This window comes from Saccostrea echinata, unplaced genomic scaffold (assembly GCF_033153115.1).
Source record: "Saccostrea echinata isolate AGI-Se365-2 ecotype Australia unplaced genomic scaffold, CSIRO_AGI_Sech_v1 ptg000009l, whole genome shotgun sequence".
Classification (NCBI taxonomy): Eukaryota; Metazoa; Mollusca; class Bivalvia; order Ostreida; family Ostreidae; genus Saccostrea; species Saccostrea echinata.
The window spans coordinates 23789134-23811839 of NW_026889758.1; the positions used below are offsets into that span (position 1 = coordinate 23789134).

Consider the following 22706-nt stretch of genomic DNA (forward strand, 5'->3'; position numbering starts at 1 on the left):
CGCCCGCGTGGCGCAGTGGTTAGAGTGTCTGCTCTAGAGTCGCGAAGTAAGTAGTTGATCCTTACGTCGCGGGTTCGAATCCCACTTTGGGACGTGGAGACCGGTCCTTCGGATGAGACCGTATAAACCGAGGTCCCGTGTCACAGTAGGTGCTGGCACGAAAAAGATCCCTCACTGCTCAATGGCCGTAAGTGCCGAGTATAGGACAAAATTTGCAGCTCTCCACCGGCAAGTGGTGTCGTCTCCATATGAGTGAAAAATTCTCGAGAGGGACGTTAAACAACATACAAACAAAAACAAACATATTTAGGGGTAGGTTGGGACCACTTATGCATTTAAGCTTTTCATACTAAACTGATTTTGCTTTTTTCGTAGCCCCAGTGCTTAGGTGAGCGATGTGGCCCCTAAGCCTCTTGTCATATTTATTACTATTTTCATGTTCTGCAAAATGTTACAGGAATATTTTGCTAGAATATCTTCCATTACAGATTAAAGGAAATTTGAGTATCCTACTAGTCAAGAGCATGCTGTATGTATGAACAATTTCTAAAACGAGGTAAGTTATTGACAAACAAGTTGATGAAACAAGAATATCAGCAGTCTCGCTTAAAGTCGTCATTTCGTAAGTTCTATGGTCGATACAATGACCTAGTTAGCAAATACAATTTATCATTAAGTCAAATGCTGACTGACGTTTTTCATACTAATTGTTAGGCCAGTATTTACACACTAAATTGTCGACGGATTTTTCCGTTATTGTCTGATCATGACAAGGAGCACACGTCGGGTGTGACCGGTCGGCAGGGGATGCTCACTCCTCAATGGCACCTGATCCCACCTGATGTTTTAGAGGTCAGTGTTTGCTCTGCTCCAAAATTTGTATTGTTTAATGGACTTTTGAGCCTGAATACTGTTCGTTATCTCCATACATTTCATCAGAGACCAGAAGAGCTTATGCAATAGTAAGGTGTCCGTCCGTCTGTCTGTCTGTCCGTCAGTGAACAATTTTTAAAAACGCTACTCTCCTACAGTCTTAGTCTGAATTCGATATAACTTGGCAGACATGTATAATACACTAAGATACATAATTCTCTTTATCGTGGTTCGATTTCGATGAAGGATGTTGCCATGGCTACCAAAAAATAGAAATTTCTGTGAAATAGCCACCAAAAGGCTACTCCTCCTACAGTTTTGGTCTTATTTTAATTTAACTTGGCATACTAGTAGAAAACATTGAGATACATAATTTTGCATATTGGTTTTTGACTTTAGTGAAGTGTTTTAAGGTTACTAAAAAAAGAAATTTCTGGGAAGTACTTTCAAAACACTACTCCTCCTACAGTTTTGGTCTAATTTTAATATAACTTGGCTTGCAAGTAGACGATACTGAGATACATATTTTTCTTTATTGTTTTAGATCAATGATGTTGCCATCGTTACTAAAATTAGATTTTTCTAGGGATGTCAACGAGTGTTCGAGTACTCGCCTATCGTTCGGTCATAACGACTATCGACTTAACATTTTTACTCGGTTACTCGTTAGTGCCGCTTTAAAGTAGTCTTAAATTCGAGGAGTTTTTTTTCGAAGGATTCTGTATTTTAACCATAAATTACACAGAAGTATCTGAGATTGTTCTTTGTTTGTTTGTTGTTTAACGTCCTTCTCAGATTTTTTGCTCATGTGGAGATGCCACCATTTGCCGGTGGAGGGCTGCAAATTAGACCTATACTCGGCACTGAGGGCCATTGAGCAGTGAGGGATCTTTTTCGTGCCAGCACCTACTGCGACTCGGAACGTTGGTTTATACGGTTTCCTCAGAAGGACCGGTCTCCTCGTCTCGCAGTGGGATATGAGCCCGAGAAGTACGGTAAGGATCAACTCCTTATACCGTGATTCTAAAGCAAACGCTCTAACCACTGCGGGCGAAGATTTTTTTCTTTTGTTTTTTGACGTCCCTCTCGAGAACTTTTCAATCATATGGAGACGCCACCACTTGCCGGTGGAGAGCTGCAAATTTTTTACCTAAACTCGGCACTCAGGGCCATTGAGCAGTGAGGGATATTTTTCGTGCCAGCACCTACTGCGACACGGGACCTCGGTGTATACGGTCTCATCCGAAGGACCGGTCTCCACGTCCAACAGTGGGATTCGAACCCGCAACGTAAGGATCAACTCCTTACTCCGCGACTATAGAGCAGACACTCTAACCACTGCGCCACGCGGGCGAAGAGATTGCTCTAAAACAGATCTAAAAACATCTTGAGACGAACAATGAATTCTCTAACAATATTGATAATTCCTTGTCTCATCTAAATATCTAGGATTGACATGGTTGTTATTTAAATATTCTTAATTTATTTTTGTGCACATTTTGTATACAATGTATAATGTTATTAAAAGGAAAAGAAGGGGTGCATTCCCTCTTGACAGTTGATACATCTATAGAAATGGTTTTCAAGTATCTGGAAATGGCACAGTTAAGCTCAAGACTTTTGTTATTTACTTCATCATTTGAAAAATTACCAATAATCTTAGCACATTTTATGCGAGGCTTTATTCTTTTTCAAAGATGTTCTGTTTCTCATGTGTATTTGGGGTTCGTAAATTTAAAAATATGGTTCATATATGAATTGTTATTAAGAAATATGACCATGACATATACACATTTTTTTCTGTTTTTGTATATATTTAATATGAAAAGACACAAACGCTAACCAAATTCGAAGAGTTAATGCATGATGTTTTTCCATCTACAGTCATAACACTATCAAACCTTGGTAAATTACTTTTGTTAGCCTTTTAATCCATGAAGATCAAATATAAAGCCACCTATCTATCCATCATGTCTCAAAATTTGACACTGAGTAATTGTCTGGAAACGCATTCTTCTGAGTGTTGCATGAAGAAATTCTTCACAATTTTGTACATAAATATATGCTAGGCACATTAGAGGTCAACTTAAGGAGAAAGGATACCGATATATATAGTCGATAGTCCTGTCTGCATTGATTTTGCCGAGACGAATCTTTATAAATTTTTTTTTTTGAGAAATGAGAACTTAAAAAATTGGAGTAAACCATAAATTAAAGAATGACCATGAAACAAAGTTTTACACACACACACAAAGTGGAGAAAAAATACAGATAACTGTTTGAAGTTTCTTTGTTCATAATTATATCGAGGATTTTTTAAAGTGTTTGGAAGAGTTAGGTTTTTGTTAGTTAGACGAAATAGGAGAGAGATATCAAGCGAGAAAGACTTTAAGCATATTCCAGAGAAAAGGTTAACGACAACAATGCAAACATTCAGAAAGGAGAAGACAATAAAAATGGATTGACAAGAAATATCCATGGATCTTAAAATAATATACTCAGGAAGCAGTATTTGTACCTTGGACTTGTTAATATTTCATGGAGAAAAATTTGCCATAAAAAGCTAGCTGAAGAAACTCTTAAGGAGGCTCTTTACACCACGTTTTGAGAACGAACTACACCTCATTGTTTCGTCCGTTTTCTCTTGGGGACGAATTGTACAGGTTCGCTTTATTTACAATCTCAAATCTTTAAAACGCTTTAAAAATAGACTAAACATGTGTATGTGATGTTGTGAACAATGAAAACAAAGAAATGGATTCACTTTGAAACTTAAACAAAGAAGGGTTATTTTTAAGTAGAGATCAAAGAGAATGACAGTCAAATAATCGCTACACAAGTAATGTTCAATATTATAGCGAAAGCAGCGGTTTTTACCATTCATTGACAACATGTACGTATAAAGGAAATTCGAGATGAAATATACAACATTGTTAACATAAATAATAATTGACTTGAGCTATAACAGTACTGTACTCCTGTTGATATGTGTACTTGTCTTTATGTATTTTTAAAATATGTAATTATATACTCTAGAAATTTTACTCTTATTCTGAATTTTAGATGTTCAAACGTTCCTTAGTGGTTTGAGTCTGGGGAATTGGGAAAGATGACTCAAGATTGCAAGTTGAGTTTATATTCCAATTATTTTTTTTTAAATTGGAGTTTTCGTTTTCATTAAACATTTTTATTCAATTTGTGGCTAGTTATTCATTTACATATATTCCTTATCAATTTATGACTGATTTTCCAAATTATTCATGCAGATTAAAAGAAAATCACATTAATTCTTTTTCGTGGGGTTATTGGGTATTTAAATTATTTTGTGATGTTCGTTATATTAAGGGGCACTATTTTGTTTATCGTAGTAATTTGCAGGCATTCGGTTTAGGGTATTTAAATTTTGGAATCGGTTTTTGTAATCACTCGACAAAAGTTAGCCAACGACTCACTAGTTATATAGTTATATATATATATATATATATATATATATATATATATATATATATATATATATATATATATATATATATATATATATATATATATATAATTATATAAAATATGAGTTACAATTTTAGATGCATTTTCAGATATTGAATGAAGTTTGTTGAACATTGGCAGTAAACCATTTCTATCAGGATGTTCACTGATTTTGCCTTTCAACAGTAGACTTTGGTAGCGTTTCCTATCAGGATATACTCCAATATCACCCGTTATATGGATGCTGATCTTGCCCTCCTGCGGACGTGATCGTCTTTGTACAACTTTGCTTTAATAAATGGCTAACTATGTCTTATCATACATTCTGTGTTTGTTTTATTTTTATATTAGAACCGGAAATGATTTATGTTCGGCTAAGCGAAGCGAAAGAGAACATAATATAAAATATATGATACAATTGCCAAATTCAACTGGTAACTTTTCCTGAATTAAAATTAGGCCACGCCCACATGCGCAGAACTAAAATATTAATTAATACAAATGGACCAGTCCAATGGAAATTTGATAGAATTATTGAATTTAACGAAAAGACAACATCCGGTTTCTTGTTCAACGATGGAAAACAGTCGGAAAAGAAAAGCAATCAACTTTATTTTCGTTTGTTTGAATGAAAGCAGTGATTCTGATGATGAGGATGATGATTTAACAGACGTGTTGGTGGCAATGTAAGAACGAATTGTAAAAGAGAGAGGAGAGAGAAATAAAAATTTTATATATATATATATATATATATATATATATATATATATATATATATATATATATATATATATATATATATATATATATATATAAACAGCTGCCTCAAATACATCGCCATGCTCCCGGAGTGTAAAATGTATTTATTTAAAAAAAAATATACCTACTACATGTAAAACTATACAAGGTTTAGTTTCAATAGTTTATAGACAATTTTTTTAATAAATACTTTTTTATACTTCGAGAACAAGCCCCTATGCATAAGGGCTTCTTAGACGGTTAGATAAATGTATTCTTGGCATGAACGTACGGGTTTTCTAAGGAATTCATATCGTCAGCCTATGCGGCAAATCTCGTACATTATTTAACAGGTATACATAAGCACTTAGTTCTTTAGAGTTTTTCTTAGTTCAGTTAAAACCTTTCTGTCATCATACCCCCCCCCCCCCCAAAAAAAGGCTACTAATTAGTACCTCTTTATATTATAGAAATTGGTCGATTGTGGCAACCCTGTATTTTTTAATGGACAACATTTGTGGAATCCTTATTCATGCAGATTATTTAAATCTGCTTGTCAGTAAAAGAGCTGCAGTTGTCATATTGATGTAATTTTATAATACAGTTATCGCAAGATAGAAAAAAAACGCTTTTTCTTGTTTTTATTGAAAGTAGTGACAAAATAGGTAAAAAGGTACTAATGAAAAATTATTGTATTTTTCATAGGTCAGAACTGAATCCTCAGAGAAGAAAACCTCAGAACAGGCACAGGCAAAGAAATTATGTGGAAAATGTGGTAGCCAATTTCCGCATTGACGAATTCAAAACTTTTTTTCGCCATGGAAGAGTCAGCATGCAGTGCTTACAAGAAAAAAATATGCGAGACTTGCTTGGAGGAAAATATATCTGGAATTTTATGTAGAGAAGCATCAGGAGGAACTGTCCAGAAACCTCTTCCAGACCGAATCCTGATGTTTCTTTGGTTTATGTCAAGCCAAGATAAATATGCCTCAATTGCAGACAGATTTGGAATGGGCGAGTCAACATCTTCCTATGCAATACGCAACATAATAGCATTTATTCACGATCATTTGTTATCAAAAGTAGTTGTCTGGCCAACAGTTGCAGAACAACAAGAAATCCAAGACATGTATTGGGACCTAAAACGCTTTCCAGGAATTGTCGGGATGATTGATGGTACTCATATCTCAATAACTAAACCAGCAGAAAGAGGTATCGACTACTACAACAGGAAAGACTATTACTCAGTTGTATTGCAAGCAGTGGTCCGGGAAGACCTTCGTTTCATTGATGTGTTTGCAGGATTTCCCGGTAAAGTTCATGACGCAAGAATTTTCCGCAATTCTCCTTTGTTTATAAATGGACAAGCTCTATGTCGTTGAGGGTCATTTATTGGGAGATTCAGCGTACCCAAACCTAACTTGGCTGTTAACCCCGTTTCGGGACAATGGTCATCTCACTGAGGCACAGATTCACTTCAATTATGTACACAGCAGCATTAGAAGTAATGTTGAAAGAGCCTTCGGAATACTGAAAGGTCGATTTAAACGTCTGAAACACATTGACCAAAAATGTACGAACAATACTTACTGCATGTGTTTTGCATAACATCTGCATTTTAAATCACGATGAGTTGGAAGAACTTGTTAATGAGGACAATAATGTTCCCCAGCTGCGACCTTTCTTTGAAAATTATGATCAAAATGCATTGAATGATGGAGCAATCAAAAGACTTAATATTGCAAGGCAATTTTGAAAAGTTTTTTTTAAAATTCTATTAAAAGTCCTAACATGCACAATTGAGTTTTTTTCTTGACTTACTAATCATTTTAAACAGGCAAAGAATGGAAAATTTACAAAAAGTCACAATTTTATAGGAATTTTATATTGAATCTGGTTTAAGTCAGACAAAACTAAAAGAACTGTTTTATAGTTTTTCCTCAAAAACAACAACAAAATAAATCAATAACAATAAAAAAGAATATGTATTATTAACAAAAAACATTGGGATTAAACAATATAGGATTTTTTTTCCTTCCAAAATTACAAAAAAAAAACAAAACACACACACACACACACACACACACACACAACAAAAAATAGATCACAAACAATTTTATAGACAATCCAATCCCGATTTATATACAATTCAATCTCGAGGAATGCCATGTGTTTATTGCAAAGAATATGGCACCACAAAATATGGAGCAGACTTGTTATGTATACATATACATATATATAGCTCCCTGAGAAAAAAAAAATAATGCATAAATGTTCTCTTCCTGAGATACAAACATTACAAAATATTTTTTTTAAAAACATTTCAATAGGCAGATCCTTGTGCACTTATACTTGTAGATCATATGCAAATGACCTTTTCCATTTTTTTTATACACAGTAGTTGCAACCATCTCAATTTCAAAAAAATCTGTACACAAGCTATGCGAATACATGCATGTACTAAATATTTTACAATTATTTCAAGGGATCAAGTAATTGCCCAGTCGGCCAAGCTGCACGATAATCTGATCTATTGTACCTCAACAAAACAGAGGTACTCTTTCTAATGTGTTCAGATTCAAATTTACTTGCCCGACAAATTGATTTGCAATTTCTGCGAAAATATGCATGTCTTCAGTTGAACTAACATCACATTCTACGTCACAATACTTCAGAGAGATGGAATTCCCTTTAGTACACATTTCAGTTCTCCTATGGAAATTTTACTATATAAGTGAAACGATAAACAGGTTAACTGTAAGTGGCTAAGAGCAATTAAAAAAAAACAAGAAAGTGTTTGGGAATCTGAAATTTCTCAATGTAAGACTCTGCAATCTTGTCAAAGATGCCATGGCAAATAAGTCAATAAATGCATCAAATTCAGCACTTTTAACTTGGTCTGCAGCATTAGCGAAATAAGACATGCCATACACTGTCAATTCCTCAAATCTGGCATACAAAATACACCACACAGGTTGTTTATGTTTTCTACATGAACAGAAAATGAGGTGTTTCTAAGATAACAGAAATATTTCAGTTTTTTACAAACCAAAGTGAGCTTATTGATGTTTTCGAACTGTTCAAGGTAAGAGCAAATCTTCTCCAAAACTTCAGGTGGTAAGTCCATTACGTTGATGTGCCCTGAAATTGTTAAAATTAAGAATGAGAAAGAGCTATCAAACACTGTTGCCATTAATGGGAAAAACCATCTTTATGATTATCTTAAATCATATATGTGGATTTTCTTGTTTTTAATGGAAAAGACTGATCATTTTTACTTTCTGAATCAGAAGATCATTAAACACTGTCAAGGGATCTACATTTAGTATATGATGCCACTGAATTTTGTACCTTCAATTTATTTTTCTTTTAAGATCTCAAGAAATTCTCTTAAAATGTCATTTCTCTCTTTGGCTCTTTCATCTCTTCTCTTCTCTCTTTCATCTTGTTCAAGTTTTCTTACTTTCTCAATTTCTTTAAAAGCTTGTAATAAACTGTTACCTTCTTTTTCTGTTTCTTTTCGTTTTTCTCTTCGTCGAACTGCAGAGATGCTGCTACTCTTTGTCTCTACTTTTTCTTCACTACTAGTACTTGCTTTTTCTTTCTCCTTATTTCTGTTGGAGCAAGTTGATTGCTTGAGCTAGTAAAAGGTGGGTTAATGTCATGTCTTTTAGCTAGAATATTATCAAGTCTTTCAAAATGTTGTATTGTCTTCCTTTTCTCTCCTGTTCTTTTTTGCTCTCTTTTAAATCTTTGTGAGACCAAACTTCTCCATTTATTTTCGACTTTCAACTGCGAAAATTCAAATCCAGCCTCATTTAATTTTTCTGTGATTTCTCTCCAAACATCTTTCTTTTTCTTTCTGGGATTTTCAAATTCTTGTTCTTGTTCATATAAAGATATGAGGAGGTTAGTCGCTGGTTTGGTCCAAAACACGTACCTGCTACACGTACCACTTTCCTCGACATCACCTGGGAAAATATAAGTAATTTAAATATTTTTTGAACAACTGAAGTTTCTGACAAAATTTTTAATAAATGGGTTTAACAAGGCTGAAGCAATTCTGTTTTTTTTGTTGTTGTATTTATTGGGGCACTGTGTTCTGAAAATGGGTCTAATGATATGCATTCATTGTGCTGCATCATCCAAGCATCAAGTTGTTGACTTAGAAAAGTATGTTTATAGACGTATCTTTCTAAACAGCTATTGATCAATTGACTTGTAATTGTTTATTTTCAGTATGAAAAGAAAATGTTCAACTTATGAATAGAGTTTTCATATCTAATTAAATTATACACTTTGTGAGATATATATCTTATCAGAGGTTGACTGACAGCCACATTTTCTTTGAGATGTCTTACTTGTTACATTTGTGTTCTCTTCCAGACTTTCACCTACACTAACATCAATATATATTCACTTCACAGATAATATATACCAAAAGTATCTCATACTAAAAAGGGGTAACATTTAATGATGGACAGTTTAAAATATGTTGAATGGATGTAGCAAGTAAAAGAAAATTTTAATTAATACTAACCTACAGATGTATCATCTGGACCATCACTACCCATAGATGGACCTAAAGAGGAATTTATACTCAAATTACTCCTTAATATTAGTTAATATGCCTATAAATAAGTGCTGAAGTATATTATGTACTTCACTAATAGTTTAATGAGAATAAATTGTTATACAAGAACTATTACTGATATAACATTCACCTGCTGTTGCAATCTCTACAAGATCAGCACCAGGGCCTACAATTTCAAATATGTATGCAATTAAGTATTGCACAAGATTTAAAACACACATGCATGTTTTTTTCCTAAAATGCAATTGCGATATATTTGAATTTCAGCTGATTGAATTTTATTTTAAAGATTTTATTTGCTTACCAAGAGATTCCTCATAGTTTTTTCTTATCTGTGCTATCAGCTCTGTGTCTGTGATAAAATAAAAAGACATCAATTTTCTTCTTCTGACATGCTTAAAAAATAAATTCAAAACTCATTTTAAAAGACAAAAACTTTTGAAAGGCAAAAATATGCGAAAGTACCAAAAATACTTCAGATAATTGCCAATTATTCTTTTAAACTTCTGTTGTCTAACAGACACAGACACACACACACACACATGATATAAACATTATTCAAATTATATGAAAAATAAAAGTACCCCCACTATCAATACGTCTTAATGTCGGTGCATCAAACACTTGCGTTATCCTTACGCCGTCAGGAAAAACAATTGTCCTTTGCTCATAGTAACTATACAAAATAAATATTGCGTGTTTACGCAAGTATTCGAATGCATTTAACTTTTTTATCGTTATAAAATCAAAGAAAATCCAGAAATCTGCATGTTTTTTTCCCTTTACCGTTGAGAAAATTCGAACGGAGTACCCCGTGTTGCTCAATATCACATATACTCTGTCCATGATGTTAATAACCATTTTTGAGTAGTAAAATATTGTAAAATGATTATGTGCTTTACAAAGAAGTTATTGATTCCTTTAAAAAGGTATAAACCTATTCTGGTCTCACAGCGTTTCCATCACGCGTATCACGGTGATCGTCTCTACTACAGTTGCCCGCCATCTTTTCTATATCACGTGACTTATTTCAAGCCCGATTTCTTATATGGATTTTCTTAATTAATATTTTTTTTTTATGAAGTACCAGTCGAATGGAAATTATTAAGTTTATACAATATTAATATCTTCATAATATCGACCAGTCGAATCCACCAATTGTAAATATGTGATAGAAGAACAATTTACGAAACAAACAATCCTGGACCGGGGTGTATACACATGTAGGGGAGGGGGCTGTATTCAATCACCCAAAATATGTGTACTATAAAGTTGTTGCGATAAAAATGTGTGTTGTTTCTTTGAAAACGATTAACTCATGGTAGTGCAGTAAAACGTCAACCTCGCACTGTTATCAGAAAACTTTATATTGCATCAAAATTTGAATTTATTGAAACATTCCAGAAATAGGAAATCATTAACGATTAGAATATTATAAACACATATGGGTTTTACCACAAAAAACAAATAATATAATATTTGTGTATAATATATACATGTAAACAGCAAATATGAATATGTCCAATGAAATACATTGAGCAGGTGGAACTAAATAATATACTGGATTGCTCTTTATAAATGTTCAAATAACAAGCAACTCTACTGAATAAAAAACACCGTGAACATTAATAACTACATCTTAATCAAATATTCTACAATGCTTGAACATTTAAACAACCTATGTCTACCTCGCTAGTGTAAACCAATAGTAGCACTTTACAAGCTGTGAATCTGATCTGATCTTTTTGAGGAGCACATTTATATATTACTAGTGATCAAATTTAAGGCAATAATGTACGTGGTCCTTATTTCCAAATTTCAAAAAAATCAAATTTAATTCTCAAAATAGATTAGGTCCTTCGGATGAGACCGTATAAACTGAGGTCCCGTGTCGCAGTAGGTGCTGGCACGAAAAAGATCCCTCACTCCTCAATGACCCTAAGTGCCGAGCATAGGTCAAAATTTGCAGCTCTCCACCGGCAAGTAGTGGCGTCTCCATATGAGTGAAAAATTCTCGAGAGGGACGTTAAACAACAAACAAACAACAAAATAAAGCCTTAATTGTTAGGGAAACATCTATAAAAACTGAAAAATATTTCTTTCTTTTGATACATACCACTGTATGTGGATTCCTAAGACATCTATGATAAAATCATTGATATTTAAGAACAACTAGTATGACTGTTAATTTGGACTACCACAAAATCTCAAACTAGATTCAAGAAGCTTCCACATAAGTTTTAATATTGCTATAATTTTTCCCTTCTTGGTAACCATAGCAGCATTGTTATTTTCGTCATCAATCTTTAGCAATATATAATATTCAACTTTCGTTCCATTAGTTAAGTTCTATTCGAGGTGAGTCAAATTATATGTTCCTTACATAAAAGGTAACTAAATTCCTAAAGCAGCAAACATTTATCACTTTAAGCCAGTGGTATGTTGTTTCCATGATTACACTAGAATGTAGCAATTAATCCTAATTTTTTTTTCCTGCTATCTGTGTTACAAGTATAACAATGAAATATATGGAGATATCGAACAATATTCAAGCTCAAAAGTCCATTACATGTAAACAATACAAAATAGGAGCAGAGCAAACACGGACCTCCAAAACATCAGAGATGGGATCAGGTGCCATGGAGGAGTAAGCATCCCCTGCCGACCGGTCACACCCGTCGTATGCTCCTTGTCATGATCGGGAAATAACGTTACGGTAAAATCCGTCGACAATTCAGTCTTTTTTCTTTAGGGATCTTTATTTTAAATAAATCAAATTGGCTATGGGCTACTAACAAAAATAATACATGCTCACATTACCAAATAGAACAAAAATAAAATAAGAGGAGAATTACTCGTAATCAGTATGTACATTCAAATTTAATCAAACAGCCTGTCTGTGTGGAGTAGTGGTTAGAGCGTTTCTTCTATAGTCGCGTAGTTAGATGATCCTTACTGCTCAAAGGCCTTAAGTGCCGAGTATACGGGTCTAAATTTGCAGCCCTCCACCGGCAAGTGGTGGCGTCTCCATATGAGTGAAAAATTCTCGAGAGGGACGTTAAACAACAAACAAAAGCAAATATGTTGCCAGGAAATACACACTGACAGATGTACGAACACGACATTATTGATGTTACCATAATCGGATTTATGTAGTGAATGCGTTATAAATCCATTTATCACAGCGCCCCACGTGGAAGGATGCGCGCGCAATATATGCGCAAGCATTTGTACATTCCATTCTCACATCATTTCCAAATGTTGCACGTTTAGGGTTTGCTGTGAATTTTTAAGAAAATTTAGAATATTGCACAATGACATTGTCAAAAGACTGTGGTGTACAAAGACGAGGTTTTACTGATTGTTTGCACTAATTGTACCGTTAGTGTACTTCAACATGCTAGAGTTTTCGACTTCGCGCCGAAGGGCTGTAAAGAGCGTGTGGACGTTAGCCGAGGCTCTTACTTGTAGGAGTATTGTTGCTGTAAATATTGACCAAGATGTCCACAACATCTATAGTCGCCAAAGCCAAACAAGGCATTACAAAATGGAGAGAGAGAATAACGTCAATACCAGCGCTAGCAATGAGGAGGACATGCATAATACTACTACACACAGCACAAACGGTATGTCATCTTGTATGCCTACATCAATTATTAGTAAATGTTTTCACTGTTGTATCAATTACATTTTTAAAAAATGCACAAGAAAATACTAAATGTTCAGTTAATCGATCATTCTGTTAAAATCAGTGGGAAAAGGCAAAGAATAAGCTAGTCATTACAATTGGTTTTATTGTATTTAGTAGACTCTAAATTTAAGCACACCCCCTTCAACCACAGAGTTTAGAGCAATATAAATATAATTATGCACACGTTAAGATTGGGTTCCATAAAACTCCCATTGACTTGAATTAATTTAACCTCATACTCTCAAGATCACGCACTCGGCATCGTCGGTCATTGTTCCGATGTTGTAAGCGCCCGAGTATATACTTCATGGAGCCTTAATGTTATCAATATATGAGGCTATAATAATAAGACTTATTTATCTATTCACCAATCAATGAGCTTTGAAAGGGTGGCATATATATATATATAATTTATAAAAACAATACAATTACGTTTATAGCAAGTAATGGCTGCATTACGTGCAATATTAACCTGATCCTCACTTGTAATATTTAACTGTCCTCGCTAGCATCCCTCATACAATTGAAAGACTAGTGTTTTGATGCCAAATATCGTTACTTATTGTGTATGTATGTGCACATTGTTATAAAATATGTATTTTAAGCTTGTTCTCCCTTCGATTAACATCTTCGTGTCCGTCCTCAACAAATCAGCAACCCCGGCCTGGGGAAACACTTTTTGAAACAGAAAACCTTAAATTTCGTTACTCCTAGGCACTCAATTAATAAACATCGGTCATTCTTAAGTAAATATTAAACTACTTCCAATATTTATGCATGTCATGTTCCACCAAAGCAAGAATTAGGCGATGAGTTGAGAAATGGTTTTAATTTAATTTAGGGCGCATGGAGTGAAGAGCAAATTAATTAATTAATTAATTGAAATTAATTTCAGTAGATCTGTATCAAGACAAATTCAGTATATGTTGCTGAGTGAAATAGCTATGGGCGAATGGCTGTTCCTTTTTCCTTAACACCTCTATCAAAACTAGTCCCATAAATCATGGAGGGGGATCAGTATCCGCATAACAATAAACCCAAAAATTTTATAGATTGAGGGCCATAATCGGTATGATAGCACCATTGATAAGATCTTTACCTGGCAAAATGGATACAAAAAATATCGTTTTTAGACTATTGTCTAGAAAACCAGATGATTTTTTGCTTACTTGAATTGGCTTCGAATAACTACTATGTCAAACGCCTTCCATTTGTTGTTACACATCGTCACAAATAAATAAATAAATAAATAAAGTGATTAATAAATTAATTAAACACAAATGAAATATTATCTTTTTTTCAATGGGTCGTCAGGTCACAAACTGGTTCGAAATATGAAACGCATTTATTTATCTTGATGTCTTTCTGTTTTGCAAGTTCAGCTCACGCCAACATTTGCTCAAAATTGATGACACGTTTGGCGATTTTGGTCAGCATTGGGAATTCTTCAATGCGTTGAACATTTGTTCCCGTCACAAAAATTAATTCATCTGGGTTTGGAAATTGATACATGTCAAGTTTGTATTCTGACGAAAAGCTAATTAAACCTAAGATTTTGCTAATAGGAAGGGCCAATAAATCTTAAAAGTCACTTCAAATGAAATGCAATTCTTTCAGTGCCGTCTTACCGCGCTGTTACCAGCGTTCCCACGATGCAATGATTGGCATAAAAAATGCAGCAACTTTTCATTTGTATAAAGACCATTTGTTTTTATGTCATTTAAATTTTGAATCACTTTATATTTATTTCTTTACGATATGGCTGATTAAGCAGTAATATTCTTTAGCTTAGCACGGTAAGCGCAGACGGAAGGCATACTGGCTGCGGGAAAGCCAGCATATGATTATACACCTATAATTGTAGTAAAGTTATTTTGGTTACGATTAGATCACACAACTTTATAAACAGACGTCAAAATATGTAAGATCTATACAATTTGATTTATGTTTAGTATATTTAGAAATGACTTGTACACGTTTTTAGATTTTACCTTATTAAATTGAGATCTCCATCTTAGAATTACTTGATCACACTTCACATGTTATCATCACGGAAGTACTATTTCATTTATCAACATTACTTGCATATACAGTGTCAAATTTTACAATATACAAATACATGTATAGATTATTTAGTATGTATACACATAAATTGTTTGTACTGTTTGTAATTGTAGAAATCATGCTTGTTGTTTGTGATGCCTGAAAGGGCCCTGATTTGGAAATAAAGAATCTTATCTACCATACTATCATCATCAATAAATAAATAAATAAATAGTGTATTCCGTCTCATGTTCTCATTAATGTTAATACGTATCCAACAGTAGATAATTAACTATCTTTAGTAAGAAAACCTTTTTATACTAAGCACTTTAAGTTTAAACTCGGCATTGCATAAGTAGAACCTCGTTATAAACGAGTACTTTCATCACGTAGACGTTAAACTGCAGGGGGGGGGGGGGGGTAGTAGGGTAAAGAGACACAGTTACTCTCTGTATTGTTAATTATTAGTCATGCACCATTGTTTACGAATCAGAGCAAACATTCCTGGTAACTTATTATTTATATTAACCTTAAACTAGATGTGTTGCGTCTCAATATAAATATATCCACTACACATGTAAATTATATTCTTTTAGAACTTGAAAAGCTAATTACTTTCATGCGAATCAATTCAATTATTTGGAAGAGAACAATTTAAATGTTATCATTCATAGATTATAAACCCTACAGTTCAATAGAATAAGAAAGACATTTGAACTTTTTCTCTAGATACTTGGTTCATCTGTTCATTTTAATCACAGGCTTCTATAGCAGTAAATTTTAGTATGTTGTAACAAAGCAAGAGAGGAATGTGCTAGAATGGGGTTCCTAATCCGATATTCTATTGCGGGGCAAATGACCTTGGCTGTGTAAAGATATGCACTGCCGAATCCTTAAATAGTTCAGTAAAGTTAACTATAGGGTCGTTTCCAGATGTGATGGGAAGTTCGATCAGGAAAAAGATCGCAAAAGTAATTAACTCAGTTACCAAGCATAATTAATCTAGTTACAACAGAGGATATTTTATATATACAATTCGTCTGGCAGTAAGCTAAAATTTTTAAAAGCGGGCTTAAAAATAGTGAACTGCCCAACTTGATTTAATATCATTTATAGTAGTAGTAGTATCATTGATATATATTCTGGGGGTCACGGCTGGTTTGTGAGTAGAGTGTTAAGCTACCCCCACGTTTGTGGCGGCGTGCATATTACATGAGTAACTATGCACGTTTGGCGGATTTAGCTTAACACAATTCATCTCGACTAGCGCCGCTGTGAACAGGGCGCGGCTTCAACATAATTATTTTGACAACTGGTCAATGGAAAACAATTGACAGAACATTGATTAATTGAAATATTGTTTGGCTTAAACATAAACTTACTACAATTCATTGAATTGAGTGAGTATTGATTGATTGAACATTGATTGATTGAACATTGATTGATTGAATATTGAAACATTGATTGATTGAACATTGATTGATTGAATATTGATTGATTGATTTAATATTGATTGATATTATTGAAAATGGATTGATTCATTGGACTGAAACTTTTTGATTGATTCAACTGAATATTCATTAATTGATTGGATATTCATTAATTGAATTGATAAATTTATTGATTGATTGATTGAACTTGATATTGATTGATTCAATTGAATATTGATTGATTGATTGAATATTGTTTTATAAGGCTGGCGCACCGCAAAATTTGGAAAGCAAACGCCAGTCTTATAGTGCAAAAATGACATGTGTACAGTTAATATTGATTGATTGATTGTTTGCTTTGATTGGAGGTGTGCCAAAAACCAATTGGGTCGGCACCCACTGAACACATGTACCTTAAATAATTGATCTGCAACCAGCCGTGGCCATATGATGCCAAACTTAATAAATAAATAATTAAGAAATGGTGTCACTTGTTTTTTAGTGGTAGTCTGTGATAATCGGATTTATGTAGTGAATGCGTTATAAATCCATTTATCACAGCGCCCCACGTGGAAGGATGCGCGCGCAATATATGCGCAAGCATTTGTACATTCCATTCTCACATCATTTCCAAATGTTGCACGTTTAGGGTTTGCTGTGAATTTTTAAGAAAATTTACCCGCCCTTCCACACCCCATATTACTTGAGTTGTTTTCTGCGCCGAGTTCTTTTCATTTCAGAGAAAGAGGCCTAAGGAGCCAAGCTGTCAATCATTCTAAGACCTTGCCTTAGTCACGACCGGCCAAAGCTGCCATTCCTCGCCATACAGTGATGAATGCTATCGTGATGGACACTTCCAAGTACCAGAAGGAAGGATTTCGCTCACCCAATCGTATTGGCTTATTGACTCTAAACAGGGTGAAGCTGCAACACGATAACTATCGATCAAGGACTAGACAACACCCATCGTCACGGCTGGTCATCTTATTATGCGGACAGTATTGTCTCTGTAATTGACAGAGCGAAGAGCCAGTTGGAGAGATACATGTACATCGTATAGCGCTTAACACAAATCATCTTGACACGCGTCGCTGTTAACAGGGCACAGCTGCAACTTGATTATGTGGATAACTTATCGATGGAAAACAATTAATTGACTTGATAATTAACACAGAACATTGATTAATTAATTGAAATATTGTTTGGCTTAAACATAAACTTACTACAATTCATTGAATTGAGTGAGTATTGATTGATTGAACATTGATTGATTGAACATTGATTGATTGAATATTGAAACATTGATTGATTGAACATTGATTGATTGAATATTGATTGATTGATTTAATATTGATTGATATTATTGAAAATGGATTGATTCATTGGACTGAAACTTTTTGATTGATTCAACTGAATATTCATTAATTGATTGGATATTCATTAATTGAATTGATAAATTTATTGATTGATTGATTGAACTTGATATTGATTGATTCAATTGAATATTGATTGATTGATTGAATATTGTTTTATAAGGCTGGCGCACCGCAAAATTTGGAAAGCAAACGCCAGTCTTATAGTGCAAAAATGACATGTGTACAGTTAATATTGATTGATTGATTGTTTGCTTTGATTGGAGGTGTGCCAAAAACCAATTGGGTCGGCACCCACTGAACACATGTACCTTAAATAATTGATCTGCAACCAGCCGTGGCCATATGATGCCAAACTTAATAAATAAATAATTAAGAAATGGTGTCACTTGTTTTTTAGTGGTAGTCTGTGATAATATCCCCACTAATCGAACAAATTTAACAGGATTTCATTTCCTACAAAAAATTTTTATTCTTGATTTGATGAAATTCAGCCCATGGATATAATTGATTTACTAAAATGAGGATATAGGAAAATAAAAGATAAAGTGAAATTGTGGAAAGTAAAATTGTGTAAGAGCAGATATAATGTTAATGAAATGAAAGGCATTGTAATACCGGTATTATTTCAAGAAATTAAACTGATTACATTAACATTAACGAATGAAAAGAAAAAAAAAAACTAAAATTCTTAAGCTTTTTTCTCTTTGAAAAATAATCAATCATGTCTTAATATCTGTTATCTTTAAAAAAAAAAAAAAAAAAAAAAAAAAAAAAAAATACAGAAAAAAAACCCCATGCATTTCGGAAAAAAATAGATGAAACGAAGCAAAATTGATTTTATTTAATTTAAGGGGGTAAATGTTTTTAAAGGTGAAGCCATACTCGTTTGTCGTCATATTGTAAACCCAATAGCTATTACCTTGCGCAGTTTACCCACCCTCCAATTAACTATATCCTCCCGATTGTTTTTAAGACCTCAAAAAGATTGAAAAAGGCTGATTTTAAAATATTTGTAAAAAAAAAATGGATATGTGTTTTTTATTGTGCTGATGCATGCATGTATCTTCAATAATGAGGTTTTGATATGTGTAAAAGTTCTTTGCTGTCTTCTTTGGCAAGACTTAATTTTTATGGAAAAGATGATAAATGTATTTAAAAATGATTACTTTAAAGGAGATTATTGTTTTTTCAATGACCTTACTTAGAAATGACATTTATTTTTTTTCCAAAAAATGAGTCTTAGTCCAAAAAAGTCAAATTTCTATAATTTAGACGTAAAAACACACAGAACTTCTAAAGAAATATACATATAATTTTTTTCTTAATAAAAAAAAAGATATTTCTATTTTCAATTATATATATATATATATATATATATATATATATATATATATATATATATATATATATATATATATATATATATATATATATATATATTCCTGATTTGCATTTTTTCAAATATTTGAAATTAAACATCTACATGTTTGAAAATTTACATACAGGAATCTACGGTTAGGGTGTATTGCATCATCAGTGCACTTCATATGACTTTAATATTTTATATAATTATATATTTTTCAACAAATACAAGATTAATTTATTATAATATATTATTTAAGTTAAATTATTGATTTGTAATTTTTACATTATTCTTATTTTCTGTTTTAAATACAGACGAATATTATTTGGCTGATTTTGCAAGAGCAGGGTTGGTCTGTACCTCATCTTTAAATTGCACAGCTGAAAAAAAAAATATACAAAGACAATGGCTTTCTTCCCATAAATATGTTTTATGAGAGTTAGGTAAATAATGTTTTAAGTTTGAAACATTCCCTCAGAAATTAGCCTGAGTATTGCTCTTTCTTAATTTGTTTTATTTCATCATTATCTTTGAAATAAGAATTAGTTTTAGTTTTGGGTAACATTATTTTTAAGATGCTATATATTGTCTCTTAGATCTTTTTTTTTCAAATAGATTGATTGATTGATTGTATGTTGTTTTACGTCCCATTCGAGAATTTTTCACTCATATAGAGACGTCACCATATACCGGTGAAGGGCCATTTAGCAGTGAGGGATCTTTATCGTGCCAACGCCTGCCGTGACACGAGGCCTCGGTTTTTACGGTCTCATCCGAAGGACCCGCAACTTTCACTTCAAAGTGCCGAGCGCATGGCGAAGGAACAGTTGCTACCCATTTTTTTATCGACTTAGGTCAGTCGCGGCCGAGATTCGAACTCACGTCCTCCCGATCACGGAGCGAGCGCTCTACCGACTGAGCTACCGTGAACGGTTTTTCAAATAGAAAAGGTTGTTATAGCCCTAACTAAACAGTCCCTTTATAATTTCTTACTTTAAAAAGTCTAACGGTTCGACTGTTTTCCCCGACTGTCGGTCCAGGAACTGTTAAAATAGACTGTTAAAAAAGACTGTTGCCTGCTGACGTCAAATGGCGCTAAATTGAGTTATCTTTTCCTAATTCGGCAAACCTCGACTGATTCGGGTAACAGTGAATTAAATGTAATCAGCCGAAGAGTGCCGAGTAATTTAAACCTGTCGTTAAGATTTTTAAACAGAAATGGCCGATGTTCGTTTTGCTGCGGCGAACGAGGATAAAATCCAGGCAATACTTAAAAGTAGTGACATTAAAATTACGAAAAATGACCACGAAAAGTCTCCCTCTCCCAAAAGAGTAGTATAGGAGTATAACAAAACAATTGTTCACAGGAGTCTCGGTAAACAGTCGACCTGTTGGACCGGAGTGCAAGCTGTTGCCCGCGACCTACGACCTTGGGCAACAGCTTGCACTCCGGTCCAACAGATCGACTGTTTCCCTCTACCCCAGTCAACAACTGTATAATATTTTTTCCACCCGATTTCATCACTAAATGACATGGCCTTTTTGATTTGGCTTCGATTCTAATTCCATTCCACCATCTCATTGCTCAATAAGCTTAACATTGAAATATGACCTTAGAATATGAGCTACGGCTTGGTCATGACCAATAACATACTCAAGTGAACATATTCCAGGGTTCGAGTTATGGTAAGGTCACAAGTCTGCCAAACTTTGGATTGATGTTTGTACGTCACATCTTTTGGGAGACAATAATTTTGTATTTATAAGTTAGCCGCAATTTTCACGAATGGTGGTTATTGTTCTATATAGGGTGAATTCACCATGCATCGGACACCCTCGTACTTCAACAAGTTCTAGCGATATCGCTACCGATCGAATATTATCAAAACAGAGCTTAATATGTAATATGGGATTAAAATATAAATTTTTGAAACAAATATATGCTATTTATTGAGAAAATATCACTAAAAACCATTTTTTTTTAAATGAGCCAGATTTCACCATGGATCGGACAATATTCACCATGCATCGGACAAACGGTATTTGAACCGGAAAAATGTCATAGCTTTATCTCGGTGCTTTAAAATTAGTGATCTTGAAATATTTTTATCTTTTATTCAAAAATTAACATTCTAGTTAAATTTGATTGACTTTATCGATCCACAAATGAGGAGATATTTTAGTTGCATCACATCGCATTAGAAAGGCTTTATAATGCTATTATATGTCAACTCGCGCCTTTGTCTTGTGGGTTATCATACTCTGGTTTGTAAAAATAAACTGAGCCCACTTCTAGACGTCATATATCCATAACTTGTATATTCACCAAAAATTTTGAGTTTTTAATTTTTATTTCCGCAAAAAAAAGATGTCAGTTAGGTTTTGAATGAAAATGGAAGTGATAACCCATGCATCGGAAAGTGTCCGATGCATGGTTAATTTCTGTCCGATGTATGGTGAAATGAACATACTAGTAAAAAACAACTCTAAAAAAATTTATACAAACATAGAAATGAATTTTTTTTTAAAAGTTGTGTAAAATTACCAATCATTGACAAATTTCACCTGAGTCCGATTCGCTCCATTGAAGTCTAATTAAAGAACAACTCTAAAATTTGCAAAATCATAAAATTCTGGTTACTCCCCTTTGATGATGTTAAATATGACGTCACTTCAAGGCCATTCTCGGGATATTTTTATCGCAATATGATAATAAAAATCGGCATCAATAAAAAGTTTAAATCTTCAAGTTCAAGACAGAAACAAGTAAAAACACGGGAACACTCAGATTTAAAGAAAGTTTATTGCTTGAAGTTGTCCGAAGCAAGGTATGTGTCCGATGCATGGTTAACTCACCCTAATCTTAAATTACATAATTCAACGCAAAAATAACATTTTCGCGAAGAAGCCGTCTCGCGTTATTAGGAGAAAATAAAGTTCTCGCGAATAAAAAGTTATTTACAGTTATAAACATAAAGCAGCGATTGTTACCTCAGCACATGATGTATCTAACATTTACTCAAAAATTTTTTTAGACAAGAGTAAAAGATTAACTAATTTCTGAATCTACCCTTTATTACTCATGTTTGTTAAGTAGTCGGATACAACTTGCGTT

The 22706-nt window shown here is 33.6% G+C and overlaps 1 long non-coding RNA gene and 1 pseudogene across 1 annotated transcript; one reads left to right on the plus strand and one right to left on the minus strand.

Annotated features, from left to right (window-relative positions):
• Positions 1-4932: 4932 nt before the first annotated feature.
• On the plus strand, positions 4933-6850 carry LOC133182563 (putative nuclease HARBI1; annotated as a pseudogene).
• A 2603-nt stretch (positions 6851-9453) lies between these two features.
• On the minus strand, positions 9454-9855 carry LOC133181508 (uncharacterized). Its single transcript, XR_009720479.1, has 3 exons — positions 9819-9855; positions 9635-9676; positions 9454-9488 (listed from the first exon to the last, which is right to left on the minus strand). It is a non-coding gene; the product is annotated as an uncharacterized LOC133181508 (long non-coding RNA).
• Positions 9856-22706: the final 12851 nt, after the last annotated feature.